The sequence below is a fragment of the Anser cygnoides genome, chromosome 1 (assembly GCF_040182565.1).
Source record: "Anser cygnoides isolate HZ-2024a breed goose chromosome 1, Taihu_goose_T2T_genome, whole genome shotgun sequence".
Taxonomy (NCBI): Eukaryota; Metazoa; Chordata; class Aves; order Anseriformes; family Anatidae; genus Anser; species Anser cygnoides.
In genome coordinates, this window is record NC_089873.1 from 33087472 (window position 1) to 33100832 (window position 13361).

At 39.4% G+C, this 13361-nt stretch overlaps 1 protein-coding gene across 8 annotated transcripts in view; it reads left to right on the forward strand.

Moving 5' to 3' along the window:
* TMEM117 (transmembrane protein 117) overlaps window positions 1-13361 on the forward strand; it is a 221893-nt gene that overhangs the window by 10239 nt on the left and 198293 nt on the right. The window lies entirely within an intron of this gene.

Consider the following 13361-nt stretch of genomic DNA (forward strand, 5'->3'; position numbering starts at 1 on the left):
TTTTTCTTCCTTTTTTTTTTTTTTTCCCCAATCTAATCCTTTTTTTTCATGTATAATTGTTTGGAACCATTTTAGTTTTTCAGTCCTTCTGTATTTGCTTATATTTCTCTGTTATATTCTGTTTGTAGAGGAATTGTGACTGGTCGTTTCTTATGGCCTGTGCATAATTTCCTGCTGTCAGGAAACCAAATAGCACCAGTCAATCTCCCTGTGTCAGATCTTGGCTCACAGCGTATGCTGCAAATTGAAATTGAGAAGGATTAGTCTGCACATCTCACTTTAGATGAAGAGGAGTGAAAAGGATTTTCTTTCCCTGTGCCCTTCCTGCTCTTTTGTCCCTTGTCTTCTGTATTTCTTGCTGCTGAGTGTGCATGTGAACTAGAAAAATAGTGCCTCTACAACTGCATCGTAATGTAGTTTACCATCTATGACAGACCCCATCCGATAGCCGTGACTGTTGTGAACTATAAAAGTAATAGAATTAAGTTCAGGCAAGTTACGTTCCTAAAAGTAGAAGGAGAGGGGTGCTAGAAACATAATTTAGGCTTCATGTCTCTGAGACTACAGAGAAATAAGAGAATAGGTAAATGATATTGTTGAGAAGTACAAATCTTGACTAGAGGGCATGGTGAAATGTTTCCAGGTGATAATACTCATTGCAGCCTTTGATCAGTAACCTCTTCAGGCACCTTCTTCAAGACACTGCTCATGAGTTACAACAAGATGAGAAAAAAAGCCCTACATTTCTTGCTATTCACTCAAGAAATAACTTACTTCATTTGATAAACATCTCCGGTGATAAAGATTTCTGAGGAAAACAGTCTTCATCGAGTAGATTCTTTATATTTTTATGGCATATGGTCAGAACAAATGGAATTTTAGGATTGCCTTTTGGCTGTTATCCACTACATTCTTTTGATTCATCACCAAGCATATCTTGCATTTGGTTAGCTTTTGTGTTCTGACGTGCTTTGTATTTTGCACTGGAAAATGAAAGGCAATAGATGAAGATCAGAAGTTTGGGGAAATAAAGATTTATACCCCAGTGAATTTTGATTCTGTATGAGAGAGTTACTTGAGGAGGGGAAAAGTGGTATCTCCTTTGCTCTTGCTTTGAGATTTCTTGGTTTATTTTGTGCTTTATTAAAAACAGAAAGAGCTTATAAACTGACCCCATTAGATGACAGTGTGCATTCAGAAAATGCATTCAAATCTTACATACTGACTTAAAAGAAAATCATGAATAAGCTCTTGCAAATATTTTTTTGTATCGCTCTGGGGCACTGTCTGGAAAATAACACAATCTTTAGTGTGTAGAAAGTGTATGTTTTAATCGGCACCTTCTCAGCGTATGTACAATTGCAGCTCTGTACTCAAGCCTCAGGCCCAAATTATGCGTTCAGTGGGGATTTTTTACCCTAAGTTCAGGCTGTGCATTTTGCATCAAAGTATATAAATGTATTCTATCACATAAATTTAAAATTATTTTTGATTCACATTGATTTTTAGCATTGTAGATAAATGGGCAGTATACTTGGGAAAAAGTCTTATTTTTTTCAGTCCAACATCTTTGCTTTGATGTGTAATAAACCTTAGCTTATGCTGCATATTAAATGCATCAGTTTTTCAAAGCATGCTTACTACACAATGTGCAAGTATATACCTGCTCATTTCTCTCATTCTAAGTGATAATAAAGATCAAAACTGATTAAAAGTCTGCTATTACGGAGGCTGGATTTTATTCAGTTGCTAACGAGTATGTCCAAATTTATGCTTGTAAGTTCATTTCTAAATGCTGTGGATGGAAAGTAAATACTTAATGTGCTGTAACAAATTATGCAAAACAAGATAAACAGAATGAAAGCTGTATTTCTTAAAACAGGTGGACCATCGTACTACTGCGAGCAAATCAGAGCAGTTGAATAAATGTTGAATTCAGTGGGTTGCTCCCTTACAAATGTTCACAGTATGCAGTTTGTCTAGAATTAAATAATAATCTGAGCTTTGTAGACAGAGGAGTGAATAAATAAAGCAGTCATTACAAGAATTGCGTTGGGCTGTACGCACACACTAACGCTGCAAATTTTTTAATGGACGGTAGTGCCATGCTGGGAGCAATTTCATGAGAGACAGTTTCAAACAAAACACCCACTGAGGACCTGTTGTCTGAAAACATTACTCTTTTTGTCGAACGTTTAATCTGAAAGGCTCTAAAAGATATTGCAAACCTCTTATAAACAGACTCTTCATGTCTGCTTTTATGCTGAGAGGTAAAAGTATGTAACAACTGAAGCAATGAATGTATGCAGATGGCAAGAGGAAATTAGGTGGAATGGGATTTAGTCAGGATGATAATATCCTGCACATGAGAAACGTGAATCTGTTAGGCAGCTAGCTGACATCAGATAAATTTGCACAATAGCACATATATGACTGTTAAGTATCCTGAAATACCAGAGGTCATGTTAGGGTAAAATCGGGGCTGTGGTATTGCTGCTAGCGTTGCTGTGGCATATCGCTTAGCGGGGCTTGCGCATGGCTAATGAACCACATGAAAAAAAGAGATGTGCTAGGATTTTTGCATGGTTGTTCTTCGGCTAGGTTGTTTCCCGTTCTGGTTGGATAGCAGTTACATGAACAGTTGTGCCACCGTCTGTAGGAGCAAATAATGGGTGTATGGCAATACTTGCCTCAAATTCTAACCTGATGGATAGAGCATATTCTTCTCTTTTGTCAGCTCTTATCTTCAATTACAATAAGAGCTGTCACTTAATACCCAGCAGCTTTGTTCCTGCTTTTTCTTTTCCATTGATGACTTCAGCCTAATAGAATGCTACTGATGTAATACCTGGTTTAAAAAAAAAAAAACTGTCTTCAGGAGCCTGTTCAATATGAATTTTAATAACAATGAAGTTTATGCTGTTGAAGACATTCAAAGTCTACTTGATTGCTTCGAAGTCAATTCACCTCTTTTGTATTCAGTAAATGTTGAAGCAATACAATCAGATTATTTTGGTCCTACAAAATGTGTGCCAAAGGGCCAATCTAACAGATAGCTAATAATAACACACAAATGACTGTGAGCAAGCATTTTTGAAAGCCAGAATCCTAAACAACAACAGCAAAAAAACCCAGCATAAAAAGCAAGAAACTCAGAGCCAGCCACTGAACGAGTGTGGGCTCATCAGATTCCAGCTCTGCAACACTGCCAGTAATTAAGATGTCAGTTTAAAATAAATTTTACATCATTCACCACGGAGACCACAAGTGACCTTTGAAATATAAATAAAAGGCATGCAAGTGACCTCCTAATTTCTTCTTTTACTCTTGTATTTTTAGAAGAGCTGTAACATCTTACTGCTTCCTTTCCTAAGGTTCAATGAGGATGCCATTGTCTGCTCTTAGCATTAGTTATGGAATCTGTCTGACGCCGTATTATCTATGGGTTGCAAACTACAGAGTTTAATTGGAGATATAGCAACAGTAGCTACGAAAAAGATTATTTTTGCAGTGAAGGCTTTGATTCTTCTGGAGGCACATGTTCCTTTCCCCAGGCAGCAGCATGAGACTGCGGGAAGAGCTACATGTCAGATTATCCGTAATGGGAAGGCTCTAGAGAATATTTAGCATCCAGTGCCTGAAAACTAAAAATATTCTCATTGCTACTTAATATTGATATGTCAACTCTGTGTTTTGATCTCTTTGATGTGACTTTCAGATTTTTGTTTCCATTCAAGGCAGGGAGTGAGTTTGGAATAATGCCTGCCACTTGCAGGAATAATATGTCTCAATTCCCTGATTTCTAGAAATAGAAGTGAGCTTATTCCTGGCAGAAGCAGCATGATGGGCATAGTGCAGGTGCAGCCTAGTGCAGGGGCATAATTCTGCTTTCCTTATTCCTTACAGCAAAGAGATGGAGGGGGTGTTCGTGTGGAACATCACCTTGCTGCGTGCCCGATGGGGAGCCCCAAGGAGAACATGAACTCAGTGGTCTTGCTGTGCCTTTTTGAAGGTCCCCTTAGGCTGTCAGAGTGGCATGAAGGTCCTTCACATACCAGACAGCATTTCTCTTTCTGTGATCCTGCTGGGACTCCAAATCAGCTAGTGTGACTGACATACAAAGTTTTTTGAAAATTTCCAGAATAATAACAAAAACAACATTCCAGGGTTTAAAAAAACCTTTGAATATATTTTCAGGATTTGAGAACTATTAAGAAAACCATAAATGTGATTTATGCATCTTTTTAATACATCTTCATACATTTCTCTTTTGAGGAGGAGGGATCAGCATGTGTGTTATGTGAGACAGGTAGGGAAGTAACCCGGTATTTCTAAATGTGATTCCAGAGACAGGTGAGTCAGTAATTCCTCTGGTGAGGCATTTCAGATGCTGGAAAACAGTTTTCTGCTTGCTTTCTCTCTTTTCTTCAGAAGGGGCAGTGCCCCCTTCTGCACTGGTAGCCCGTGCCAGGGGGATGGCAGGAACAGCAGACACCTTTCTGCTTTAAGGATTTGAACTCTGCACGAGCCTGCAAAGTGGCAAAAGAGTCTCCATGGGGCAGACTGGGCACCTGGGGTAGAGCAGCAGAAAGGCTTGGTTCAGATAAAGCATTATGTTGTCCCCTGTTTTCTAAGTAAGGTGAGATGTTCTTACATATCTAGCATGTTTCACTCCAGAGACAGCTGCATTTTAGTCCTAATCAGGGTGACTTCCACCATATATCAAACACATACCTTTTAGAAATGCTTTGACATTTAATCCACAAATAGCCTTCGTTTATTACTGCCCAAGCATCAGCACGTTGTGGTTCCTTGGTGCCATTAGGAGGGCCTCATTAGAACTGACTCTGACTTTGCATGGTTATGGGGCAGCCCAGTCTCTGCAGCACAACACAGGAGCAGATGACTACGTAAGTATTCGAGAGCAAGACTCTTCTTTTGAAATTTTCATGTGAAAATGATGGTGATTTAACGATACTTATGATAGTTATTACCATACATAACAGTAAAGTTAGGTATAGTTACATACTTTAAAGATGACAGCAGTAAATAGAAGAACAGTGAATGTTTTTCTGCTTCATATAAATCGTAGAGTCATGGAATGGTTTGAGTTGGAAGGAGCCTTAAAGACCACCCAGCTCCAACCCCCTGCCATGGGCAGGGACACCTCCCACCAGACCAGGTTGCCCAAAGCCCCATCCAGCCTGGCCTTGAACACCTCCAGGGATGGGGCACCCACAGCTTCTCTGGGCCCAAAATATCCAAATAAATATCCCAAAATGTTTAAAAGGTAGAAAGTGGTGTCTTCTCTAAAGCTCAGCAAAGCAGGAATTGAAGATTTCTGAGATTATATATCCAAACAAAAGGCAGAAAAGTCATTTATTAAGACATGAATTGAAAATTACAAGCTACAAACATCATTTCAGTTTTTGCACATTTCCTTGCCTCCCTGTTCCACTTCTAGTATAGTAAATTCTGCTTTTTCCTTTGTTTTATGTGTCTATTAATTAATTATCTGGAATTATTAAATATATATATACTGCATATCCAAATTGGCCATAGAATAAGTTATGGCAAAGTAGATGATTTGGATGTGATTGTCAGTTGTTTGCTGTTATGATTTATAAGACTTCAGAACATTACAAACTTTATGGGTTAAGCCAGACACGCTTCTGGCTCGGTGTCTGACAGTGGCCCGCCATGGATACTGAGGAAAGACAGTCCTGATAACTCCCAGAATAGTTTCCCAGCCTCCAAGAGTTTCTTCAAGATTCAAACAAAAATGTGTCTATTTTTAGGTGCCTTTGACAGTAATTCTGAAGACAAATAATAAAGCTATAGTCAGCAGTAGTCTTTATTCCTGCCTACCTGTTGCTAAGAAGCAAACCTTTCACAAATTTTCACATAAACCCCCAGATTTATCAAGTTCTTTTTCCTCCTACTTGTGGTGGAATATTGTGAAACTTGTTGGTTTTGGCCATTTGCCCGAAGGCCAGAAAAACTGAAGTTTTTAAAAACAAACTGCCAGTTGGAAGGAGACAGATTCTTCCGCCGAGGTCGTCTTGTCTTAAATTACCTTGAATTCATCTTTAATCTGCAACCCTGGGATGTGATCTTTCAAAGAGGACAACTGCTTGAGGCTAGCTTATGCCCATGCTAAACAATGTTTTCTGTTTCTGGCACGCTGATGCCATGGTACTGAGAAACACACTTTTCTTTAATACTAACACAAAGAAGAAACAAAACCTGTGCAAGATTCAGTCAAAGTCAAGCATGCTAAACAAATAGTGAAAGTGATACGTTATGGCAGAGGGGACAGTAGGGGATTAGGCGGGATCAAGTTCCTAGAGAGTCAAAGCAGCAATATTAAATTATAGTTTATGGGGGGGAAAGAGAGCAAGGCCTAAAATTTGATTAATCCTGGCTTTAATTAACAATAAAGCACAAATGTCCTAGCTGTCTTGCTAATCTATGGTTGTAGATGTGACAGAAAATATGGTCGTAGATGAAAGTGGCAGAAAATATGGATCTCAATTGGCACTTGATGGTGTAATATGCTGGAGTTTCATGATGTATAGAAAGTGAAGAAGAAACCAAAAAGGAATATTTTACATGGAGTTCCTGCCCCAAGGAATTCAGAGCTTAGCACAGCATTCAATTTCGTATCACTTTCATACAACAAATGAAAATGTAAAGGTTTTTCAGTAATTTTCTCCATGTCTCCCACTTTGACGGATGTTCTTTCTGATACATACCAAGGTAGATTACTTCAAAGTGGTTTGAGCCGTGCTTACACCCCAAGCACCTCCTCTCTGTGGCAGCTGAAGGTGGAGCAGATTTATTTAGACTAGGGGTCACTTCTATATGACCTATCTAAATTCAAAGGGTAAAACAGAAGTATTTCTCTTCCGGGAACAGATTTCGATTTCTTAGCCTGCTGATGGAGAAAGCAAAATCTTCCTGAGACTGGTTCTGATTGCCGTGCTAGTGACACATACCGAAACAAATGCAGGCATCAGCTGTCTCTTCAGAGTCAATGGGACCACACTGCAACACTGCCGTCTGCACAGGGTGGGCCCACAACTTACCTGAAAGAGTCTTACCCTCAGCATGCTGCCAACACCCATGAACGCTGGAGCTCTGAGATCCTTTTTGTGTCAAAAGCTATATACCTTTGGTGCCAGTGTCTCATTTGATACTGTGTTCTGTGGGGATAATTCAAACATTCCTAGTTCTCCTGCTTCCAGTAATGCTGTACAAGTGCCTCCTCATAGCTCAGCTTCTCCTGGAAAAGTTATTCCATTTGCTGTGGAGCACAGGTTCTTCATTTACTTTGTATTGTGGGTAGTGCACTGGAAGTCAGATTGATGCCTGATATAATTCCTTTAGAAGAACAAAACTGAGACCAGAAATTCTCATGCTACCTACCTTGAATTATATTTAATCTCTCTTTTTCATTTTTACAGTTACAAACCTTGTCCTTCAAGAGATATGCCATAAAGCCATCTTGCATGATTTTGGCTTGTTGAGGGAAGCAAGTTAAGTGTCTCCTAGTTATTTACTTGCTGTGATTTATAACGGAAAGGCGAAGTCCTTCAAAGACTGTTTCTTCCAAGAAGAACGTGTGTATTCTGCAGTACATCAGTGTCAAATAGGTGTTTCTGGCGGTATGAAAGGCACTATTTATTTTGGCTGAATAATTCATATTATATTTAATCCCTTTATAAATAGACCTCTTAAGGAGTCCCAGTGAATATTTTGTGACCATTGTAAATGCCTCAAGACAAAATTTGTGGTTGTTTTTCCTCACTACCGTACAAGATGTATTGAATGTAGTCTAAAAAGATATTCCTGAAATAAATACTACTTCAAAATGAGTGAAGATATTTGATTCTATCGAAGAGGTTTACATTCCTTACTCTATAAGGGAAAGGATCTTCCTCTGAAAGAGCTGGAAAAGTTTAGCAGCAGGACTGAGAAAGTGCTCTGTAACCTCAAGAAAACAAGTGCCATATACCCTTTTCTGTCTATTTCGTACTAAGATCTATTTCTTATTAAGACACTGGCATCTCAAGATAGAGAGTTCTTTTTTTGCTATTTGAAGATAAAGATGCTGTGCAGTATCATGCTGCACATAAAGCATGCTGGATCTGAAAGCTGTGTCATTTACATGTTTTATTATTTCTTTTACATTTAAACTCTCAGATCTAGAACTGTATAAATTATTTTCCATGTGAAAATAGACACATGCACCTTTAGGGGTGGAGTGATTTTCTTTACTAGTATCACATTTCCCAGGGAGTAGGGTTGTGTTCCCTGGGAGTGTTTGCCCTATTAACATACAGAGGTGGATGGAACAGGCTTTCTTCCCGAACAGCTTACCAGCATCTTTCTCATTTAATTATTTCAGTTTTGATCACTCAGACCTGTCTGGTGAACCAAACTCTATTTGAGTAGCTTCTAAGCTTCTAAGCTTAGTTTGCCTCTTGCAACAGCCTCTGCAAAGTGCTCCAGCTGAAGAGCTCCAGTTGAGGAGCGCTGTGTTTGCTTCCCTTGTGATACTGAAGCTTATGAAGGTCCAAGTACACGTATCCTCACCAGCAGGAACCTTCTCCCCGGGGCAGACCTTAGGTTTTAATGGCTTAAAGATTCACTCCTTGAATTCTATGCACACTTTTTTCCTTTGCCATCTTTCAGTGAAAATGGGCTTTCTAGTGGATATTGTCTAAGGTAAAAAAGCTGATGAAATATAGGCTCTCAAAGTACACCAAAATATTTGAATTCCATAATGGTCACTTGAAGACCTTCTCCAAATTTCACAACTAAAAGAGCCAGAATCTTGCCTTAGCCAGTCGGTCCTTCCTTATTTCCCTTTTCTTTCCCTTTTCTCACCAAAATCTTACCCAACAACACATGACAGAAAATTTAACTCTTCAAACAGCATGCAGGCTGAAGCTTTCTATTAGAAGAACTGCAGTTATTTCAGTTCTTTACTGTATTTGTGAAGAGCTTGCAGAGGCAGTCTGTATGCACTCGGGGTTGTCAGAATGCCTTTCTGGTTATCAGATCCCTAGCAAACTAAATCTTAACTCAGCTGAGGCTCACATAGTGCTGTCTGTGAAATATGACTTATTTCCAGGTACACTTTGGTGTCTTGAAACTGTTGATGTGGAAGTGGTGTAGATCACACGCTTCTGTTTGTGTGGTTGCCCTTTTTTAAAACGTTGGACCCTCCTGCCTTCAGCCAAGTGTCTCTCCAGGAATGAATGCGTTCTGTTCTAAGGTACTCCAGGGATGAGTTTTTCCTAACCTCAGAGAAACTGGGGCTCTTCGCGAGGTGCCAGATCCACCACAGTTTCCCCAACTCACCTTCCAGCAAAACTCCCTGGAGTCCTGCTCAGCCGGGATACTCGCCGGTGAAGCAAATGAGCGACAGCAGGTCTGCTATTCCCATGCTGCGTTAATGTCTATGACACACGAGGTCCTGCTGTTGTAGAACAGCGGCGGCTGTTGCAATTACAGCCTGTGTAAACACCTGGCCAGAACCGCAGTTATCAGAGGAAAATTGGCTTTGAGAAGCAATTCAGACAGAAGTAATTATCTTTCAACAGAGGAGCACCTTCTAGTGGTATTGGGTGAATATGACAGGCAGTTAAACAGTTTCTTGAAATTAGGAAACTTAAATATGGTAGAAGAATAATAATAATGAATGTTTCTGTACAATATATAAATGATTAAATTGGAAATTGATTTTAAAACAAACCTGAATAGGGAAAACGTATTTGGAAAAAAAAATCACATTTTTCAATAACCACTCCTCTCTGGCCAAAAGAAACCAGCTGGCTCACCAGCTTTCTATGCACGTACCATAAAACTGTATTTTCATGTGTTCTGCTGTGGAACCTTCCCACCCTTTGGCTTTCTTTTGGTAATGAAAATTTGGGTTCATTAGCTCTGATTGAGCTGCAGATGAAATTTGCTACAAAGCTGTTATTTTGTTCAAAATTTCACTGATTGGTAACAGTTTCTCCATTCAATTTATTTCCAGGAAAGATATATTTACTCAATAAATTTGTCAATATAGTATTTGCCATGGTTGCTTAGTTTTGCAAATAACATAGTATCAAATTATTTAAAATTCAATTTTTCCAAAGATGCAGCTAGTTGAAATGTATCTGGTGGCTTCGCTGATATTGCAGATTTCTACTCTTTCCGTTTCTATGCAGTTAATATTCCTTTTTGGACAGTATCACAGAGTGTTCCCACATAATACACACAAATGATGTGCTATATCTAGAACGGCAAACTAGGATTAATGAGCAATGCTTCCAATGATGTAATTGCAGAAGTTTTGTTATGTGCATTAATGGAAGCTATCTGCATGGAGCACATATTCTCTGATATTCATTGGGTTCCTTTGTCAAATACAGGAAGTCCAATTTGCAGGTTGTTCAAAGAAGATATAATTACAGTTAATCTTTTTACTTATATAAACATAGTCCTGTGTTGTTAAAGTAAAGAACCTGACCTTTTTTCCTGAGCAATTTTTTCAATATTTGGAAAGTTCATCCCACAGTTGAAATAGGTCTTGCAAATGCTTTAAGCAGTGAAAACGTACCCCATTTCACTGTTTTTGTGCTTGAAGCACACGCTAATATTGAGGTAGGACTTGACTAACTGGTGATGTCCCTTTTGGTGTTCAGACAAGCGTCTCTCTGGACACATATACAGATGCTAGTTGAGAAATGTATAGCTTATGAAATAATAGTTTTCTCTGAATCTGCAAATGCTTAAGTCTAAGCAAATTCCCCGGTCTTTCATGGTAAGCTAGACAGCCTTCTTGATTGTCACCGGAATATACGTCCTCTCAGTCCTACAACATCAATTCTCTGCTTGCCTTGTGCATCTGAAATGCAAACACACTCTGTAACCTCTGGGGTGCCTGCTTGTGAACTGTGAGATTTATTCCCAGTGTCCAAAACAGACGGCATAATTGCAAATATTTATTGAAGATGAGAAACAAAACAAAGCACATGCTTAATCTGTTCATACAGATATTATATCAGTAAGCTGTCTCTGATCAGGGTTTCTTTTTTATTCTTTTTCTCTGCATACGTTAGGCCTCAGAGGGAGAGAACTTTGTGCAGGGAGCTCTTGTAGCTGCTCAGCTTTCCTGAGTCTGCTGTGGGGGTCTAGCCAAAAAATAATGTACTTTGTTCTCTCCTTGTTGTTGGCCAGGAGAGAGTCTAGCTTCTTTTGTTGTTGTTGTTTTCTTTTTAATTAAAATGAGCATTGTTTCTCAACCTTCGAGACACAATTTCTTTTTATTAGAACATGTGCTATCTCCTGTATTTGACTGAACTTTTTGACTCAAGGAAATGTAAATCTCTTTTCTCTCTTGCTCTCTGCCAGTCCTTGACAACTCAGCATGCATGTTCGTTCTGGACCTTACATTCCTGCCAGTGAGTCCCAGAGACAACACGGCTTGCCTTAGTCCTGTAGAAAATTAGTGGCAAAGCTTGTGGTCAAAGCTCTCTTGAGTTCCAGTTCAGAGTTAGTTGTGGGGTGGTTGCCTTCTGTCAACCTCAGCTTCGTGTGTTTGAAAGAAAGGGATGTTCCTTATTCAAATCAGGCTAAATATTTATTGTGCACACTTGCTATTATGTAAACATATTAAGCTATTTACATATAAACATATTAAATTACATGTAACACCACAGTCAGGTTTGTAATTTGCTTTGACACAATACTGCATTTTGGACAATTTACCACAAAGACCATTTGTAAAGCTGTGGCTGCTCCTTGATGGGTGAGGACAGAATCTGCTTTGTGTTCTGACTCAAAAATGCTTTACAAATGTTTCTTTTTGAAAGGACTGCATGGTAGATAGGTTGTAAGCAAATCTAGTTTTTGTTGTTTTTGTTAAAAATAAGCTTATGAATCACTTTCAGTACAGTGTCAGGAGAAAAGAACAAACAGTTTAAAAAAAATTGAACTAATTATTTTGACAAGGCATTGCAGAGTGTCTCTAAAGTGGTATTGAGAAACAGAGATTACAGTCCTGCCCTTCAGAGTTCAGCATCAGCATTATATGGGATATGAATACTGTAATGCTTCTTTTACTTATTGTGAAATTTGAGTTCTAGTAAATTCAGAGAAGAAAACTGTAGTTTCTACTAGGTACTACAAACAAAGTCATGAAATGTATTGGAATTCTGGAATAAGAAAAAGGAGGAGGATCGTGGAATTACTTTTATAGTTCTGGCAGTTAAAAAAGCAGGTGCTTAAAAATGCTAAAAAATCATAAAGGATAAAGAGTGAAAAAATATAATTCATCCTTATATGCCCTCTAACCAACTTTTTGTTATGCAGTAAGGACATCTAAATAGAGATTTTTTTTTCATGATCATTTTATAACCTGGGATACAGTCAAGTAAAATTAAAAAATCTGCACCTCACAAATAAACATGTTAGCATTTTGCATTGCCAAGGCAGGATTTTCAGCTGCTTTCCTACTGAAAATTGTTCTAAAACATGATAGGAAATCAATATCTATTTTTTAGTTTTTCTTTTAACTGCATCAGCACAGTTGTTTAAGGCTGATGTAATGACATCAGGAAGAGTAAAGTCTCTAATTTAAATTACATTTAAAATCTGTGTAATGGAAATTGACAGATGCAGAAAAATGCAGAATTAAGCCTGCCTGCACACTCATCTAGTCCAACCCCCCTGCCAGGTAGGATCACCCAGAGCACATTGCGCAGGATGGCATCCAGGCAGGTTTTGAATACCTCCAGAAAAGGAGACTCCACAAGCTCTCTGGAGAGCCTATCCCAGTGCTCTGTCACCCTCACAGTAAAGAAGCGCCCCCTCATATTCAGCCGTAACCTCCTGTGCTTCAGTCTATGCCCGTTGCTTCTTGTCCTTTTGCTGGGCACATCTGAAAAGAGACCGGCTCCATCCTCTTTACACCCTCCCCTCAGATGTTTATATACGTTGATGAGGTCTCCTGTCACTTTTCTCTTTTTTCAGGCTAAACAGGCCTGGCTCTCTCAGCCTCTCCTCATACGACAGCTGCTCCAGTCCTCTCATCATCTTTGTAGCCCTCCTCTGGACTCGCTCCAGTAGCTCCATGTCCCTCTTGTACTGGGAAGCCCAGAACTGGACACAATGCTCCAGGTGTGGCCTCACCAGGGCTGAGGAGAGGGGGAGAGCCTTCACCTGCTGGCAACACTCTGCCGAATGCAGCCCAGGGTACCGTTGGCCTTCTTGGCCACAAGGGCACATTGCTGGCTCATAGTCAGCGTCATGTCTACCAGGGCTCCCAGGTCCCTCTCTGCAGAGCTGCTCTCCAGCAGGTC